This window comes from Grammomys surdaster, unplaced genomic scaffold (assembly GCF_004785775.1).
Source record: "Grammomys surdaster isolate TR1022 unplaced genomic scaffold, NIH_TR_1.0 216, whole genome shotgun sequence".
In the NCBI taxonomy this organism is placed as follows: Eukaryota; Metazoa; Chordata; class Mammalia; order Rodentia; family Muridae; genus Grammomys; species Grammomys surdaster.
Genome location: NW_021604661.1, coordinates 1,609,508 through 1,616,897, shown reverse-complemented (window position 1 = coordinate 1,616,897; position 7,390 = coordinate 1,609,508). Strand labels below are relative to the sequence as shown.

The window sequence follows — 7,390 nt, the reverse complement described above, 5'->3', positions numbered from 1 at the left end:
TACTATACTATACTATACTATACTATACTATACTATACTATACTATAGAACAGATATATACTATGAGAAATATCCGTGTAAGTCATCAAAGAATAATGGAAAACTCTATAGATAGAACACTAATATTCTTCCATTCCCCCTTTGATTTGTCCCCAGCATCCCCAGGGATATGTGTGTCCCACTTTAGAGAAAGCTGATCCCCTTAGTAGAGAAATATGGCAATGTGGTAAGCAAGGAGTGACAGTGAGGAATCAGGGGTAGGCTGGAAGAGCCAGTCAGAAAGCTGGGAAGCAGAGAAGGGTCCTGTATTAGAACAAGGAACAAGAACATGATGGTGGAATTTAAGAGACCATTAGTGGGAGAAACAACCTGTTTATGGTGAAAGTATGAATGGACATTGTCTCTTTTTTTTTTCAGTTTTGTTTGGTTAGATGACAGGCGATGGATGAGATGATGAATGAGGGAAGAGATGAAGAAATGTAGATGAAAGAACTCTTAGTCTGAGTTATGAAAAAGGCTTCTGGGGTTGGGGATGTTTTTCAGTCAAATGTTTTCCTGTATACCAAAAAGTCCTGGCTCCAGTTCCCAGTACCACATAAAATGGCTACTGTGGCACACACCTGTCAGACCAGCACTTGGTAGGTGGATGCAAGAAGAGCAGAAATTTATGGTTATCATCCACAGCTATATTATAGTGTGTTCAAGTTCAATGCCAGCTTTGACTACATGACATCCTTCGTCAAGGGGACAAAAGGAGAGGGGACTTCTGTCTTTGATTGGAGACACTCTCAAAGTTAGATTAGGGAGTCCAACCCAAACAGAATTTCTGCCCTTGCTCTGCTGATGTTACCCCAGTGATAGAGGAGAAGGCTCCTATGCTATAAACAATCTTTACAGTCCTAAGCCCAGGCCATGTCATCAAGAACCTCCTGGCCTTGCCTTGAGAGTAGATAGGTTGTGAAGCGGTGATTGAGGTGAAGTCAGTATAGAGGAGAAGAACTGACCATAATGGAAGAATACTTCCCTGCAACAGGATTTCCAAGTTGGTAAGACTTGAAGGAACCAAGATCCTTGCAAGTAGGAGACCAAAAGAACCAAATACAAGAATAAAAGTAGTCCCCAAACAATCAAGTCCCAGGTATGATATGAAGTATGGGGGTGACCTGAGCAGTTGGCAGTCAGGTGATGTAAAGACCTAGCAACAGGCAGAATGTGGGTTCATTTCAGTAGGAAAAAAAACACCAAAAGGATTTATAAAAAATTAAGCAAAGCAGGCTGGAGAAATGTCCCTGGGCAGACTCTGTGGAAAGTATGCTGGCCGGAGGCAACACACACACAGAGGCCCCAGTGTGCTACTGCCAGAGTCGCTCCACCCTACCACCCCAGCCCCCAAGAGACCTTGAGGCCCAGCCAGCACTGTCCACCCCCACACTAGCCAAGCCTCAGCAATACTGTTTCAGCTGCCTCAAAACACTCCTGCCAGCTGTATATCTTCCCCTAGCGTTCCTGGAAGCTGCTACTATCTGTGTCCTAGCTGCTCCATTTCTGAAATGGAGACAACTGTTCTTGCCTCCCACGGAGTTATATTAATGTTCTCTAGGACACCACATTCTCACAGTTCAAAGGTAACTCTGACCTATCCGTTCCTTCCCAGTGTGAGCTTTATCCAACACTTTACATTCCTTGCTGCCATGCGAGCTCACTGGGTCTTGAGTTCAAAGCCCTGGATTCTCTTGCCATCTTTCTCTAAGCCCCTTCTCTTTGATACACTATTCCATGAAATGAGCTCTGACTTTTCTTACTGTCCTTCTTGGTTGCCCATTATGAAATGATCAAGTGAGTGCTGCAGTCCATGCATGAGCAGCAAAGCAGGCAGACATTTCTTTATCCTCAAGGAGCTCACAGTCTCCTAGAGGAAATAAGACATGGGAAACAGAAAAGCACACATATCAGTCTGTCTATGAGAAGTGTTAGCAAAAAAAAAAAAAAAGAAGCAAGGCGAACAAAGGAGACAGAGATTGAGTAGAGGTACTAGTCTAGAGTTATCAAAGATCAAGTGACATTAAACAGAGACCTAAAGAGAGTGCTGTGAAGACTTACAAAGATCTGGAAGAGGAACATTCTAGGCAAAAGGAAGCATAATTATCAAGGCTCTGGAGCAAGAGCGTGCTGAACAAGATAAAAAAAAGAAAAAAAAGCAAGGAACGCTATACAAAGTAGCTGAAACTACAGACGACCTAAGGATCTAATTGCTGAATGGATACCTAAATGCACCATAAAAAGAAAGGAAGTCATGTTACTTATGACTGCATAAATGGGCTGGGTCTATGCCTCAAATCCCAGCATAGAAAAGGCTGTGGATAGAATACTAGGAGCTCAAGCCAGCTTGGACAGTATCACAAAAAAATAAATAAATAAAATAGTTTTTGTTTTAATTTTGGTTTTAAGCCAGGTGCCTATAATACCAGTTTGGGAAAGCAGAGGCAGACAGATGGAAAGTTCAAGGCCAGCCTGAAGTAGAACAAAACTTGGTGTTCAAAACAAGTCAACCAACAAATAAAACTCTCTCAAATTGTGGTTAGAGAGCTGACTTGCAGCTAAGAGTACTGTCTGCTCATCCAAGAACCTGGGTCGAATTCCCAGCACCCACATGGCAGCTCACAACTGTCTGAAACACTAGTTCCAGAGGATCAGATAACCTCCTTGGCCTCTCCAGGTACCAAGTATGTATATAGCATATAGTCATATACACAAGCAAAGCATCCAAGGATGTATATAGCATATAGTCGTATATACAAGCAAAGCATTCATACACATAAAATAAAATAACTTTAAAGATGTTTCAAACTCTCAAACACTGCCAAATAGATGGATGGGGAGGTCACTATGCTAAGTGAAGTATGCCGGACACAGAAAGGCAAATACCACATGATATCACTCACATGATATATCCATGTATATTTTACACAGCGTATACAAGTGTCACATGGATATCATTAGTACCTACAACTTTTATGGATTTCTGTATGTATGTATACGTGCATGTTTCCATGTGTTGTGGAATCTAGATGGTTAGTTTTGTGAACTTGAGGGTGGAATGATGAGTCTTGAAGACTGGTAGGGGTGGGGAAGAGATGGGGAAATCTGATCACAATTAGGTAGGAACGGCAAGCTCTAGGGTACTGTCACACAGTGTTAGTAACAACTGTGCACTGTATGCTTCTACGGCTAAAAGAAAGGATTTTAAAAGTTTCATCACAAATGGTAAATGTTTGAGAATATACAATTTTATATGGATTTAAACATTACACAAGTATACATGTATCACATGGATATCATTGGTACATATAACTTTGATGGTTGTGTGTGTGTGTGTGTGTGTGTGTGTGTGTGTGTGTGTACAAGTGTGCTTACATGTGTTGTGGAGTCGTGGAGTCTAGGGGCTAATTTCAGGTTGTCTCTCAGTACCATGTATTGTGTGTGTGTGTGTGAGAGAGAGAGAGAGACAGAGACAGAGACAGAGACAGAGACAGAGACAGAGACAGAGACAGAGTGAGTGAGAGAGAAGTTCTTACTGGCCTGGAACCTACCAGTAAGCCAGACTAGCTGGCCAGTGAGCCTCAGAAATCCACTTCTTTCTACCTCCCCAGTTCTGGCAGTCCAAGAATGCCTCACTATCCATGTTCTGTCTTTTTTTTCCTAATTTAATTTTTTATTGAGCATTTGTGGATTTCACATCATTCACCCCAATCCCGCTCATCTCACCATCCCTTCAGACCTGCCCTCTGTACTCAAAATAACAACAACAACAAAAACCCGCATCATAGAAGCTGTAGTGTGTCACAGTGTGTCCCACACTATACCCTTTTTTCCACACTTCTTTGCTTGAAAGTGTTCATTACAATGAGTCACTGGCCTGGTTCAAGGCCTCTGGCTTCTGCTACATTATCAATACTGGATCCTCACTTCGACTCCTCTCAGATATCCTGTTGTTGACCTGTGACATGGAGATCCTGCAGCATTGGATCTGTGGGACCAGCTCCTTCACACGCTCCAGCAGTTCATAGATGGAGTAGGTGTTGGGGTGATAACAACTCAAACCCATGGATCTGGGCCTGGTTGGTAGCTGAGTTGGTCAGCTGGCCAGCACTCCCAAACCGCACCCATATCACTTGAAAAACTCTCCAGCGTTGCTCCAGGCTAGCTCATCCAATGCCTGCAGGAACCAGCAAGGGACAAAGCCAGCTCTCCCAATCTCATATCCTCAGGCTACCTCACATCAGGGACAGCTCTATTGTTCTGCCTAGGCAAGGTACAGGGCCCATTCTACTGAATGCTGCAGCCAGAGAAGGGCAGTGCCCTGTCTATTTAAACTTGGATATGGGGGATTAAACTCGGGTCTTTGTACTTGCAAGGTAAGCATTTTACCTTATATACTTTTATGTATAAGTTAAAAATAATTTTAATTTTTAAAATTATAGAAAGCTAGAGCCAAGAATATTAAGTTCAAGGCATTTTGAGCTTCAGAGTAAGCCCTGCTCAAAACAAAAAAGTAAAAGACAAAAAAAGACAAGAAGTTGCTACATAGTGTGTTCAAGGCTAAACTAAGCTACATAGTGAAGCCCTGTCTCAAAAAGCTGTTGCTATAGGCTAGCCTGATCTACATAGTAAGTTCAGGCCAGCCAATGGTATGTTGTAAGACCCCGTCTCAAATAAACAAAGATTAATTGATATTTCTAAAGCTATGAGATCCATCTATAAAGAGCAAGAGCTTAAAAATGGAGCCCAGTTAGTAGGTGTGATAAATAGTTCTTTTGTTAACTTGACACAAGCTAGACTCATCTGGGAACCTCAACTGAGAAAACGGCTCCAACAGATTGACCTATAAGCAGGCATGTGGGTCATTTTTTGATTGATGATTGATATGGATGGACTCAGCCCTTTGTGGGTTGTGCCATTCCAAGGTTGGCAGGCTGAGCAAGCCAGTAAGCAGCATCCCTCCATGGCCTCTGCATCAGCCCCTGCCTTCAGGTTCCAGCCCTGTTTGAGTTCTGTCCTGACCTCCTTTCATGATTGGAAGCTTTAAGCTGAAATAAACTCTTACCTTCCCAAGTTGCATTTGGTCATGGTATTTATCACAAAGCAGAAGGCAAACGAGAATAGAAATTGATACCAGGTTCATGGGGTATTGCTGTGACAGAGCTGGCCATGTTGTTTCGGGGAGGAGACTATGGAATTTTGGACTGGAAAAGCTGTTGAGTGCTTAGAGTCTAATGGGCTGTTCTGTGGGATCACGGAAAATAAGAGTGCTTAGAGCGGTGTAATGATAGAGACTTGGATTGTCAAGTTTCCTAGGGAAGCAAAGACTTTATCGGGCTATTTGTATATTTTGAATTGAGAAGCTTTGGTTTCTCATCAGTGAAACTGGGCCTGAAAAATCAGCTGTGATTAACAAGAGACCAGTATCCTTAAAATGAAAACATTGCTTTCCTGGGACAATCAATGCTGGTTAGTTAAAGAATCAACAGTGATTAATAAGAGACCAGCATCACTGAGATGAGATCTTGTGGGAAGTATTTCCTTGGTGTCAGCACACAGAAGCTGTGGTCCAGGAACTCCAAGGCTGCATTGCAAGCTGATAGCCAGGCTTGGTAATGTGTAAGACTCCCCTATGTAGTGCTGTTTTTGACATTGTGATAGGGTCACAGAGAGCAGCTGAGGCTTGGTACTGTAAGAAGCCAGGAGAGGCCATTGACAAAGATGAAACTTCAGTTGTAGAGCAGATCCAGAGCATTGGAGGTGCCAGGACTATAGGATGATAAACAAAGGCAGTGTCGAGTATGGTGTGGAGCTGGCCAGACCCTAAGAGACCAGCTTTGTGTACTGCAGATGTCAGAGATGCAGAAGTGGAGCTGCCCACTCCTTGGCACTTTGAAGCCCGGGAGTTTGTCCAGATGTTGGACTTTTTGTGCTGTTGGAGTTTGCTTTTGCTTTGATTGTAACTATGTCCTACCTAGTTCTTCCCTCTTGGAACAAGAAGTATGCAACCTATTTTTTATTTTACGAGAGCTTACACCTAGGGACTTTGGATTTTTACAGAGACTTTGGATATCTTAAAGATGCTGAACTTTTTTAAAAAAATGTCTGAATTTTCAAAGAATGTGAGACTTTTAAAGTTGTTCTATGTTTTATATTGTGATATTAGCACTAGATCTTGGGGATAAACAAGAAATAAAAGGTTATGATTTTATAGTGATGTATTTGTATGTCATGTTGAATAGGGGTCACTTGTGGTGGTTAATTGTTTTGTCATCCTCATGCAATCCACTGTCATCTTGGAAGAGGGAACCTCAATTAAGAAAATACTCCCAACAAATTGGCCTGTAGGCAAGCTTGTAAGGGCATTTTCTCAATTAGGGATTAATGAGGGAGGGCCCAGCCCATTGTGGGTGCTGTCATCTCTGAGCTGGTGTTCCTGGGTTCTATAAGAAAGCAGACTGAGCAAGCCATGGGGAGCAAGGCAGTGAGCAGTATCCCTCCATGGCCTCTGCATCAGCTCTTGCCTCCAGGTTCCTGCCTTGTTTCAGTTCCTGTCCTGACTACACTCATTGATGGAGCATGACTTAAACTTTATAAGCTGAAATTAAACCCTGTTTCTTCCACTTTCATTATTTCTTAGTTGTCAGTAGTTCTTTGTATAAGGTTGAGGCCTCATGGCTTTTCCTCCTCCCATGTTAAAATATCTGCTGGTTTCTTCCTTGTTTAGGTCATGTTTAGCCATATTGTTGAGACTTCGAGGGTGTAGCTTCTCTGACATCCTAGGAAATACAATCTTACAACAAACTTCATGTTCCTTTGGCTCTTACAATCTTTCCATCTCCTCTTCTGCAATGATCCCTGAGCCTTAGGTATAGGAGTTGTGTTATAGATATAGCAGTTGGGAATGGGCTGTACAACTCTGCATTTTGATTGGTTGTGGTTTTCTGTAATGGTTATCTGTTGCAAAGAGAAGTTTCCTTGATGAGGGGTTAGAGCTACACTTATATGTTGGTATAAGGATAAATGTTTAGATTGTGTTTAGGAGTTATGCTGGCTTAGTAAAGAGGCAATTGTATGTTCTCCAAGAACCATGATTTCATTAGCCCTGGTAGTTTTCTAGTGGTCATTGCTGTGGTTCATAGGAATCCTAGCTGAGTAGGACTACTGGTTGCTTCCCTCCTTTAGAAACTTGCAGGACACAATCTGGTACATTCAGGGAAGGGCCATTCAGGTCAGAACCAGTTCATGTCCTTTGGGGCCTGTGTCACTGACAATTATTTTTTATTAATTGGTTATTTTATTTATTTACATTTCAAATGTTGTCCCCCTTCCCAGTCTCCCCTCCACAAAC

General features: G+C 42.3%; 1 protein-coding gene across 1 annotated transcript in view; it reads left to right on the top strand.

Moving 5' to 3' along the window:
• The window catches only part of Itih6 (inter-alpha-trypsin inhibitor heavy chain family member 6), a 30,213-nt gene that overhangs the window by 2,245 nt on the left and 20,578 nt on the right, over positions 1 to 7,390 (top strand).